At 40.8% G+C, this 12,870-nt stretch overlaps 1 protein-coding gene across 8 annotated transcripts in view; it reads left to right on the forward strand.

The window, feature by feature from the left end:
- ZBTB7C (zinc finger and BTB domain containing 7C) overlaps positions 1-12,870 on the forward strand; it is a 383,033-nt gene that overhangs the window by 128,427 nt on the left and 241,736 nt on the right. For 2 of the 8 annotated variants that reach the window (XM_045378028.3, XM_045378031.3), the window contains exon 3: positions 2,700-2,798. The exons of the other annotated variants lie outside the window; for them this stretch is intronic. The gene's annotated coding sequence lies outside the window, so the exon portion shown is untranslated. The remainder of the gene's footprint in view (positions 1-2,699; positions 2,799-12,870) is intronic. 8 annotated transcript variants of the gene reach the window in all.

The following is a 12,870-nucleotide window of genomic DNA, read 5'->3' on the forward strand; positions in this document are numbered from 1 at the left end:
GCAGGGAATTTTGAAAAAAACAAAGTAGAAAGAAGAAATTTAAATTTCACATAATCCTCTCATTAAACATTTTATAAAATGTATATAGTGGCTGCACATGTGCTCAACATTTAGGCTATTTCCAAATTTTCCCTGTTATAAATAATTCTGTGACAAGTACCACTGCACCCTCATTATTTCCTGAAGATAAATTTCTGGAACTGGAATTAGTAGGTCAAAGAATATGAAATTTTTTAAGGTTTTGATAAATATTGCCAAATTCCCTTTCTTAAAGCTTTACTAATTTGCATTTCCCAATGTAAGAAAGTATTAATTTCTCTGCACCCTCATCAGTTTTTTCCCTTTTTAAACGTTTTATTGAAATATTAGCTACATAGAAAATATACACATCATAGGCGTATGGCTCAATGAATTTTCACACATTGAATATACTCATGAGCCTAGCATCTAGATCATGACATAGAAGATTCTCAGCACCCCATAAGCCACCCTCAGGCCCCATTTCAGGCATTGGCACGTTCCCAAGTCCTGACTTTTAACATCATAGCTCAATCTTGCCTGTGTTTGAACTTTATTGACTACATAAATCACATAGTATTATCCTTCAATGTCTGCCTTATTTTACTCAACTTTAGGTCTGGGAATTCTTTCATCTTGCTATGTGTAGTTGTAGTTTGTACATTCTCATATTTGTATTGCATTTTATTGTGTGACTATACCACAATGTCTACATCTTTTTGTAGGTGGGCATGTAGATAATTTCTAGGTTGGGACTATTAAAACCAATGCTGCCTCCTGGTAAATTATTGTAAACATTTGTGTTAGCTATATATACGTACAACTGAAATTGCCAGGTCATAACACTCAATATTTTTAATTAAAAAAAAATTACAGCCGGGCGCGATGGCTCACGCCTGTAATCCCAGCACTTTGGGAGGCTGAGGTGGGTAGATCACCTGAGGTCAGGAGTTCGAGACCAGCCTGGCCAACGTGGCAAAACCCCGTCTCTATTAAAAATACAAAAATTAGCTGAGTGTGGTGGTGGGCACCTGTAGTTCCAGCTACTCAGGAGGCTGAGCCAGGAGAATGGCTTGAACCGGAAGGTGGAGGTTGCAGTAAGTGACGATCATGCCACTGCACTCCAGCCTGGGTGACAGAGCAAGACTCTGTCTCAAAAAAAAAAAAAAAAAAAAAAAAAAAAGGACAAGCTGGTGCTTAAATCACGGAATAAATAGCTAATGAGGATTTTGGACCAGTTGGCTACTGAGTGTTAGTTGGGACCTGAGGCCTTTCCCTAGATTTCTCAAGTCATGCCTTGTTGGGAACTCTGGCTCCATAGGTGTGTAACCATGAGAATATATAGACTCTTGTGTCTAGGATTTATGTGTAGAAATGGAGACATTCTCAAATATATATGTAAATGTGGTCAGAGTTGGGGGTGGGGCTAGTCACAGGCTTGTGCAGATGACTGTGAGCAGGCATGAGGGGGTTCCTCTGTGGGCACCTTTTGTTCTGGGTGTGTTGATATGGGTTGGGGCAGATTGTGTAGGGCTTGAGAAGCCAGGCCAGGATGTTGGGGAGTTTATTCTGTTAGTGGTGGATTGTCATTGAAGGCTTTTTTTGCAGGTTAGTGCCTTGGGGAAGCAAGTTTTTAGAAACACCAATGGGAATGTAGCCCAAATCCAACGAATGCTGGATGCAGTGGCCCTGACATAGGAACTTGGAAGTCGAGGGAGGGGCCGAGGAGTGCCCTCAGTTATGGGTGAAGCCTCAGGAGTCGGTGAAACCCTCATGCCGCGGTGTGCTGCCACTTTCTGCAGCCTCCATGGTGCCTTTCCTGCCCGCCCCTCCTCCTGTGACAAACCGGCTCCACACAGCGCTCTCCAATACATGCTCCTTGGCTGTGCTTCTGCCTACAGCACTGACCACACCATATTCTAGTTGTGGAGTGAGTTCCTTGGGGCAAGAACCACGTGTGTCTTATTTACCATCCTGTCTCCAGCACCTAGCACAGTGCCTGGCACGTAGTAGATGCTCAATAAAAATTTGTGGAATGATGAATATTATTTTGCATCATACCTATTTCCTCTCCCTGCCAACCCCGTTTGAATGACTCCCATCTGCTCATCTTGGCTCTTACCCACTGCCTTGTGATTCCTTCATCCCCTTTCTTCAAGGCTCTTAAATCCTGCATACAGGTGAAGACGTCAAGGCAAACTCAGTGCAGAGGCAGGTTCAGTGCTTCCCCTGCTCTCTGCTTCTGTGAATGTGGGGCTGATGTGTAGCCTGGACAGCCCGGGGCTCAAGAAGCCTGCTTTGGGCAGCTCCCACAAGTGAGGCTTCAGTGGGGAAGCTGCCTGAGGCTCAAGACTGGAGGTGCCTTCATTTTAGTATCAGCCAAGTGCAGGCCATTTTGGGGAGGCTGTCCCTTGTCTGACTCCTGCCCTGCAAAAGGCAGGCAGTGCTAATATCAGAAGACGGAACCACCACACCAGGCCCCGTGCAGTCCTTTGTGTTCATTTTGTTTGGGTGGTTATTTCCCCACTGGAGTTTGGACATGATTCATAGTAATAAAGGCTACCACATCTTGCTGGATCTACCTGAAGCCAAATGTGAGGGGACGCCAGCCCTGCCTGAAGCTTTGTGTGGAATAAGCCTGTCCTCTTTTGCCTCCCCCCCTTTTTTTTTTTTTTTGCCAGGTTGACCATGAAATGACTGCAGGGAGACAGGGAGCCTGGAGCATCCAGGCAGGTAGATCTGCCAGCCTGTCACTTCAGACTGGAGAGAGACCAAGGCCTGTAAGTACTGGATGTACTGGATTTCCTTCCAGGGCATTCTGTTTTAACAGTGGAGCAGGAGCAGCTTTCTCATGGGACAGTCAGGGGTCTGTGTTCTGAGGAGTGGGGGTGCCAGGGGGACCATCTCCATGGTGCTGCCCTCTGGTTCCTGGGGTGGGCTGGTTCCATGGACTTTTTCCTTCTAAGTGTGTGTGACACAGGTGTGACAGTGTGCCCAGCATACCAATTCCCCTGCCAGGCATGTTTAAGGGCTTTGTCAGTCTCAAATCAATTTTCACTGTCTCCAGCAAGATTCTCCAATTGATGAATTAAAAAATAACAAGAAAGCAAAACAACACAGAAAAATCCAAAAACAAAATCAAAACACAAACCCATTGCAGCCCCTGAGGGGACAGCCTGTGAGAAGCTGGTTGACAGCAGAGAGCAGGCAGGCAGTGTTTCAGTTGTTTATTGCCACATAGCAAACCAGCCCTAAATATAGTGGCTTAAAGCAACTATTTGCTCATGATCATATGGGTCAGAATTTGGGGAGGATGGTTGGGCATGGTGGCTCACACCTGTAATCCCAGCACTTTGGGAGGCTGAGGCAGGCGGATCATGAGGTCAGGAGTTTGAGACCAGCCTGGCCAACATGGTGAAACCCTGTCTCTACTAAAAATACAAAAATTAGCTGGGCATGGTGGTGGGTGCCTGTAATCCCAGCTACTCAGGAGGCTGGAGAATCATTTGAACCTGGGAGGCAGAGGTTGCAGTGAGCCAAGATCGCACCATTGCATTCCAGCCTGGGTGACAGGGCAAGACTCTGTCTCAAAAAAAAAAAAAAAAAGAATTTGGGGAGGATTCTGTGGAGACAGCGTTTCTCTCTTCCACTTGGGTTACTCAACTGGGGATAGAGGATCCAAGATGGCGCCACTCCTATGTCTGGGGCCTTGGAGCTGCTCTTGGCTGGGAACCTCAGTCATTCTGAACATGGCCTAGTCCTCTCTCCGTGGCCTCTCATTCTCTGGGGCCTCTTTCTCCTGCGGCTTCTCTCTGTAGCAGAACAACCTAATTTCTTTGCATGTGGCAGAAACCTGCCTCTGCAAAGTAGAAGCTGCAAGATCATGTCAAGCCCAGAAGGTCCCTGGTGCCACATTCTATTGGTCAGAACAAACCTCATGGCCAGTCCAGATTCAGGGGGAGGGAAACACAGCCCACCTCTTGATAGGTGATTGTTGTGGCCGTCTTTGGAAACAGTCTATCACAGGAAATAATGCATCACCTCCATTGCTGATTTTCCTCTCACCATTGTCACCTCTAAGCCTGTCCCTCTTTACCTTACCCTACTCCCACTGCAAACCCTCCCCCTTGCATCATGAAAGAGAGGGGCTGTTACCTGGCACAAAGGAAGGAGGTCAATTAAAAAAAAAAAAGCTCATGTGGTATTTTTGTGGCTATAGATGATGAATCCTAGAACTCTGTTGTTCCTTATAAACCTGCTATGTTTGTCTACAAATTTAACACTTGAGAGAATGCTTTGTGATTTCTGTTGCGGGAGCCTCCAGCGTGACTGTGAAGCCGGCTGAACCCAAGTGCCTGTTTCCCACATTTTGGTGTGTCCTCACCAGCCGGGGTTGCCCTTCATGATGCAGCCATAAAATGTGCACCTCACACATGGTTAAGCAGCTTATTAGTTGTTCTAGCCTTCCTTAGAATAGATGTGAAGTTTAAATTGTCAAACTCTAAGTGAAATAGCTATTTATTTTGCACTTTTATTTGGGACAGAAAATCTTGGAGTAAGCTTAGGAACACACCTGCAGCCCAGTTACAGCTATTTACAGAGCTGGAAAACAAGAAAATGAGAACAGGAATGAAGAGGGTTGTTTTTCATGAGGTACAGGAAGAAATTTTACAATAGGAGATCCTGGAGGCCACCTCAGGTTGTAAATAAAATCTGAGGCCTTTTTACTGTCTCAAAATCTTTTACCCCATCGCGGTTGCTGCTGTCTTTGTCATCTCCCCTGTCCTCCTCCAGCTCCTCAAATCCCATCAGCATTTCTCCCCTCCTCCCTCTGTATCCTGAGTCCATTTCCAGGATCCCATGCCTCTGATGTTTCCAAAAGCAAATTTCCAAAATCAAATTTGCCTTTGGGAAGAAAACAAGTCTGTAGTTGATTGGTTCCTGTTGCTTAATGCCCTCACTGTAATGCTGGCTTAGCAGATGATTGGAGTTTAAAGAGCTTCTGTTTTTCATTGGTTTTAAATGGGATATCATTAAGAGCTGAGAGAAGAAAGATGAGGCTCACCAAGGTGTACTTCAGAACTGCTCTGTGCCATTTACCCTCTTCCTGGAAGCTGATGTGAAGCAGCGGTTTCAGGTCCCTTAATGCTACACAAATACAAGTGCAGGGAAAAGTATCAAATGCACATTGTTTCTCTTTGCATACTTAAATTAGTGTGGATTGAGGGTCAGGAGACCTGAGTATGGTAATCCAGCTCCGCCAAAAGTGAACCCTGTGATTTAGGGCAAGTCGCTCTCTGGGCTGTGGCATCTGCATCTCTCAGTTGGGGATTTGGACTCAATTCAGTCTATCAGACTCTGGGCCGGGCACTGTACTGGGCACTGGGATTAAAGACTGAGCTAGGCTGTGTCCTGCCCACAAGGAACTCAGTGTAACAAATGATCTCTGAGGTTCTATGATAATTGAAATTCCCTGACACATGCATGTCCCAATCCTAGGCATAGGAACGCAGCAGCACTGGCTCCTGCAGAGGGAAAAACCACTTCAATGATAGTCTGCTGCCTTCTAGTAAACCATAGGTAGACGAAGAATCTGGGGCCAGTCATTAGCAGGCATATATGTTTTCTTAAGGTTTATTTAGGCAAGCAATCTGCCAGTTCAGCTAAGCTGAGTTTGGTATCTATTAAGTAATTCATCAATTAATTTTCCATTGCTAATGATCAGACCTTTCTTTTAATTAAGTTGTTGTTTTGCTCACTTGTGACTCTTTTCCAGTAATAAGTACTACATATAATTAGCAAAAATAACTTTGGCTTCAAGTTGGAGATGACAAGGCCCCCAGAGTAAGTCCCTATGAAAGGAAAGGCCAGTGATTAGCAGCTTGTGATATAGCGGGAGGGAGGAGGAGTATCAAGGACACCTCAGCCAGGCCAAAAGCAGGTGCTCATTGACTTAGCAGACACCCCTAACATGAGAGCCAGGGCCCTGGCCTGCAGATCAGCCTCCTGCCCTTTGCCTTTTTATCAAAGGTTCAATGATTGTGGGAGAGGGATGGTGGCCTGGACCATACGCTGATAGGAGAATGGAGACAGGTGATGGAACTGAGATGTATTTTACAGCCAGACTCAGCAGAATTTAGTTCTAACAGAACAGAGTGGATGGAGGCTGGAGAGGAAGGGGATGAGTCAGGTGTGCCTCCCACATGTTTCTGGATTGAGCTCCTGTGTGGATCAACGCAGCATTTCTGAAAGTAGGGGAGACTGGGAGGAGTGACTTTGGGAGAAATACAAACAGCTTAGCTTTGGCAGTGCTGAGTTTGAGACACCTGCTGAGTCATCCTGGTAGAGATGGCGGAAACCAGCAGCTGAGTGCCACTCTTCTAAGACAGGTTAGGGTGGACATAGTGCTTTTGTGAACTTTTGACCCTAACTTGCTGTCATAATACTATCCCTATTAAAACAAAACAAAATAAAAACAAGATTTAAGTTCAAAACATCTGACTTAACAAATAAACCATGCAGCACAACTGTTTGTAAGATGGGAAGCAACTATATACGTTTATACTGAAGACCTACCTGGTACTGAGAGGCAGTCTGGAGTAGCAGAAAATGCATGAGATTAAGAGTCCTAAAAGACTAGTGCTTGGCCCAATTTCATCACTAATAATCTTGTGTAACTAGAGGAAAAAGCATCTGATACTTTGCTTACCTGCTTTACACATGTATCATGAAAAAGATGGGTAGAGTGTTATGGAAATTATACATGCTATGAAGTTTACAAAAATTATTTTATTCGCATTGCAATGTGAGTTTCTCAGTGGGAAAGCAGTAAGAAAGGGGTAGGTTCTTTCCCTTGTGATAGTTTCCATGTTCCCTTTTGTTAGCAAAATAACACCTGCTTATTGTTTTTTTAAAAAAGGAAAATATGGAAAAAATTAAAAATCACTCATTTTCACTACTCTGAGAAAACCACTTAATATTTTGGCATATCTCTTGTGGGCAATATTTTTGTGGAAGTTTAAAAATTAGAGATTCTTTCAAACATGTAGAAGTGTCCAGAGAAATTATGTATGTAACTATTATCCATATACCATGAGTCATAATTAATCAATCTTAATGTTTCTGCCTTATTTTATTCTTATGCTTTCCTTTTTTAGAATTGAAAGTAGACACCATTGACTCTTCCTCCACCCTTCCTCTTCCCTTTCAATTATCTTCCCTTTCTTCTAAAATATAATAACTATTATGTAGTTTTTACTAATCTGAATGAAAAATTATATTTCATTGTTGTTTTAAACTTCATTGAGGTAACTAATTTTTTTTTTCATTTTTGTATACATTTATTAATCTACTGTTTCCCTACTGATTTATAATGCCAGGTTTTCCATATACCAAGTTTATGTTTATCTAGGAGTTTCTCTCTAGGATTGCTATTTTTTTTTTTTTGCTTAATTATCTGTCTCTATGATAATAACATATAAGTCTTACTGAGTTTTCTAATAAATCTTGATCTATAATAGAGCAAATCTCTCCAGCATTTTTTTTTTCAGAATGATCTTAGCAATTCTTGGCCCTTTATACTTCCATATGAGCTTTATGATCAGTGTCAAGTACTTGACAAAAAACCTTGATGGAAGTTTTTAAAAATTGAGATACAATTTACATACCATAAATTTCACACTTTTAAAGTGTACAATTCAGTGATTTTTAATATATTCACACAGTTCTGCAACCAGTAATACTAGTTCCAGAACATTTTCGTCGTCTCCAAAAGAAAACCTACACCCATTAACAGTCAGTTCCCATTCCCTGTGCTTCCCAGCCCCTGGAAACCATTAATCTGCTTTTGTTTCCATGGATTTGTCTGTCCTCTATGTTTCATATAAATAGAATCATACAATATGTAGCCTTTTGTGTCTGGCTTATTTCACTTAGCATAATGTTTTCAAGACTCATCCATGTCCTAGCATAAATTAGTACCTCATTCATTTTTTATGGCTAAATGACATTCCATTGTTTGGATATACCGTATTTTGTTTATCTATCTGTTGATGGACATTTGGATGTTTCCACTTTTTGGTTATTATCAAGAATGCTGCTATGAACATGTGTGTGCAAGTTTTTGTGAGAGCAGATGTTCTCATTCTCTTGGGTCTATACCTAGGAGTGAAATTGCTAGGTCTTTTGGAAAATGTACGTTTAAACTTCGAGAAACTCTTGATTCTTTCCCAAAGTGACTGCACCATTTTGCATTCTAGTAAATGTGAAGTGATAACCTGCATGCATTTTTATTGAAACTGAATTGGCTTCCAGATTGGTTTTGGGAGATTAGCCCCTCAGTATTGAGTCTTCTCTCCATCTGGAATACGTCTTTCCCCTTGATCAGATCTTTTATTCCCTTCCTGTCATCTTGCTGGATTCCTTTATTATTTTAGCTTTAGGTGTGTTCTCGGGTTCTAAAGAAGCAGATAAATAGAACCAACAGAATATACATACATATATGGAAAGAGATTTGTTATGAGGGATTGCCTTATGTTATTATGGAGGCTAAGAATCCCATATTCTGTCATCTGCAAACTGGAGGCCCAGGAAAGCTAGTGGTGTAGTCCCAGTTCAAGCTTGAAGGCCGGAGAACCAGGGGAGTGAAGGGTGTAAGTCTCAGAGGCCAAAAGCCAAAGAACCAGGAGCTCCAGTGTCTAAGAACAAGAGAAGATATATGTCCTAGCTCAAGCAGAGAACAAATTCACCCTTCCTGCACCCTTTTGTCCTACTTTGGCCATCAAAGCATTGGATAATGCCTACCCACATTAGTGAGGGTGATCTTCTTTACTCAGTCTACTGATTCAAATGCTAATCTCTTCTGGAATCATCCTTACAGACACCCTCAACACACCCAGAAGTAATATTTTACCAGCTATCTGGGCATCACTGAGCCCAGTCAAGTTGACACATAATTAAATTAACCATCACAAGGTGCATCATGAACAATGATATCATTTGCAACTAATGAGAATGTTGTTTCTTTCTTTCCAATCATTACACTTTGTTTATATTTTTATATTGTCTTATTGCATTGGATAGGACTTTGAATTCAGTCATGAATAGTTTAGGTGATAGTGACATAATTTAGGGTCCTGTATTGAATGAAAATACATCTAAATTTTCATTATTACATTTGATGTTTGTCATTAGTTTTTAATAAATATGTTCATCAAATTAAAGTTATTTTCTATTCGTAGTTTACCAAGTTATCGTGATTGAGTATGGAATTTTGTCAAATGCTTTTTCTTCAGCATTTACTAAGCTGATCATATTTATTTGTTCTTCTTAATCTGATAATGTGACACATTATATTAATACATTTTCTGATAAAGAACATTTTATATTTTTAGTATAAATGGAAAATTGTAGCTGATAAATTGTATCAAATATGTATTTGATACATATATCAAATTTATTTGATACATATTTTAAATAAATATAATATTTTATATTATAATATAAATATAATTCTATAATATATTCAATAGAAATATATAAATATTACATACTATATATAAAATTATATATAATATAAATATTATAAATAAATATTTATTTGATATATGTATCATATACATACTATTTATTGATATATGTATCAAATAAATATGTATTTGATATATGTATAAGTGACAAATTGTAGTTGATCATGATGTAATTTTGATGCATTGCCAAATTTCATTTGAGACTTTTAAAAATAGGATTTTTGCCTCTGTTGTCATAAGTGAGCCTAGTCAACAACTTTCTTTAATTGTACTCTCTGTGTAACAATATTAAGGTTATACTAATCTCATGAAATGATTTTTCCAGTTTTCCTTTTTATTCTATTCTCTGAAACAGTTTGCTTTGGGTAGAGATTAACCACTCCATAAAGTTTTGGCAAAACTTGCATATGAAGCCTTCTTGGTCTAGTGCCTTTGAGGAGGGAGGTACAGATTTTTATCGGCTTGGTTTTGTTTGTGGTTACTAATGTATGCAGGTTTTTATTTCTTCTTGAGAAAGTTATGATCATTTATACATACATATGTGGTTTTAAAGAAAATTGTGTTTTTCTGTCTTGGTTCATAGTTTCTCTTTTGATTTAAGAAATATCTACTGTTTTGTCATGAAATTCCCATTTAAATCCTATTGCTATTTTTTTTTTTTTGGGTCCCATATTACTTTTCCTTTTGTGCAATCTTGCTACAGATTTGTGTTCTAAAGAACTAGGTTTAGGGCCGGGCGTGCCTGTAATCACAGCACTTTGGGAGGCTAAGGTGGGCGGATCACAAGGTCAAGAGATCAAGACCATCCTGGCCGACATGCTGAAACCCCACCTCTACTAAAAATACAAAAATTGGTGTGGTGGTGCACGCCTTTAGTCCCAGCTACTTGGGAGGCTGAGGCAGGAGAATCGCTTGAACCGGGGAGGCAGAGGTTGCAGTGAGCTAAGATTGCGCCATTGTACTCCAGCCTTGCAACAGAGTGAGACTCCGTCTCAAAGAAAAAAAAAAAAAAGAAAGAAAAAGACTAGGTTTAGGTTGTGGTAATTGGTTTCCTCTTTCATTGATGTATACTTCATATTTAGTATCTTATCTCTTCTACTTTCTTTGTGTTTATTGTTGTTTTACTAACTCCTTGAGGTGAACATTAAACTGATTTATATTTATTCCTTCTCTCTCTCTCCCTTGTCTGACACTAATAGTGTTACATCTGTTATCTTGTCATTATTATTTGTCTGGAATGTCTTTTTCCATTACTTTGTTTTCAACCTCTTTAGATTATTCTGTTTTTTATGTTTTTATTATTATGTTTTTTATGTCTTTGTAACAACACTTAGCTGGCTTTTCTTCCCTTTTATTTAATCTGAGAATTTGTCATTCAATAGGTTATTTTAATCCTGTTCTGGACCAAGCTAATGAACCTCCAGTGTGGACTAGAGACCTCTAAGAAAGTGGTTCAGAAGGAGATCACCAAGGAATAAAACATTGTTGGAACCATTTGCCCATCAAAGTGACTTCTACCTTTGAGCTGTGGGCTTCTTCCCTCAGCTCCCAGCAGTCTCCTGAAAATCTTTAAATGTGGACCCAAGTGTCCCTATAATCTCAGGTATTCTTGTAATTTGAGAGTTTAACATTCCTTACAGTGGTAGATTTCACTTTGAGCATGGTGCTTTCGTCTGCCTATGCTATATCAGCACATGAGGGAGAGAAGCTCCTGATGCTGAACTTTCTAAACAGGGGCTTTTTCTTCTCCACCACTTCATCCCCAGCTTCCAGTATGGTGCCTGATTATATGTGCTATGGTCTGACTGTTGATGTCCCCCACAAAATCATGTGTTGAAGCCTAACCTCCAAGGTGATAGTATTAGGAGGTGTGGCTTTTGGACGGTTATTACGTCATGAGGGTAGAACCCTTAGGAATGCGATTAGTGCTCATATATCAAAGGCCTGAGGGAGCCTGGTCCCTCCTTCAGTGATGTGATGACACAGTGAGAAGGCACTATCTTTGAAACAGAGCAGGCCGGGCATGGCGGCTCACACGTGTAATCCCAGCACTTTGGGAGGCTGAGATGGGTGGATCGCTTGAGGTCAGTAGTTTGAGACCAGCCTGGCCAACAAGACAAAACCCTGCCAATACTAAAAAAAACAAAAAAAGTTAGCTGGGGGTGGTGACACATGCCTGTGGTCCCAGCTACTCGGGAGGCTGAGGCATGAGAATCACTTGACCCTGGGAGGCAGAGGTTGCAGTGAGCCAAGATTGTACCACTGCACTCCAACCTGGGCGGCAGAGCAAGACCCTGTCTCAAAAAAAAAAAAAAAAGAAAAAAAAAAAAAAGAAACAGAGCAGGCCCTTGCTAGGCACCAAGTCTGCTGGTGGCTTGATCTTGGACTTTCCAGCTACTAGAACTGTGAGCAATAAATTTCAGTTGCTTACAAATTACCCAGTCTAAGATATTTTGTTATCACATCACAATGGACTAGTACAATATGCATATGTATATAGATGCATAGATACATATATAGCTACATCTGTTTTTTTATCTACACCCACATTTACATGTATATGTCTTGACAAGGATGCTTTCCTTGACAAACTTTAGTCAGGCTCCTCCAAGCTGTCTTCTAGCCTAGCCCTTGACCTTGGCCAGCTGAGCCCAGTTTTAGCAAAGAATCCTGCTAAGCCAGTTTATTGAGAATCCCCCCAACCCTTGATATCTGATTACCCTTGATATCTAATCAACTTCCTCATCCCTCACCCTTGATATCTAAACCTTCAGCTTGCCTTAAGCAAGAATCCTGTTAAGCCAGTTTAGCAAGAATACCCTGCCCTTGATGTCTAATCAAGTTCTTCTTAGTTATTTCCACCCACTGGCCCCTCACTTTGCTCCTTGGCTGTAAATCCCCAGCTGTCTCTGCTGTATTCAAAGTGGAGCTCAGTCCTGTGCTGAGGTCTCTCTCTCCCCTAATATGACAGCTTGAATAAAATTTGTCTTGCCATTTTAAACAAGTGTCTCATGCAAAATTTTCTTTCATAGTCTTCTATGTCTATATAGTGAATAAATTAATAAATGAATGACATGGGGCTGGAGAAGTGCTTGTAATTGTGAAAAGTGTCCTGTTGTACTTTGAAACTCAATGCTTAAACAAGTGTATGGCTTGCTGTTCCCAAAGATTTCGCCTCAAACTTGTTCTCATTTGCCTATGGAAAGTATCTTTGCTAAATACTGTGCCCAGTTGCTGAAATGGCTGATATATCTTGAATGCTGGCCTATGGAGAGTGCTTGCAATTCACATCTGTGAGATAGAGACATTTAGAAGCTAGAAATCT

This window comes from Macaca fascicularis, chromosome 18, assembly GCF_037993035.2.
Source record: "Macaca fascicularis isolate 582-1 chromosome 18, T2T-MFA8v1.1".
Classification (NCBI taxonomy): Eukaryota; Metazoa; Chordata; class Mammalia; order Primates; family Cercopithecidae; genus Macaca; species Macaca fascicularis.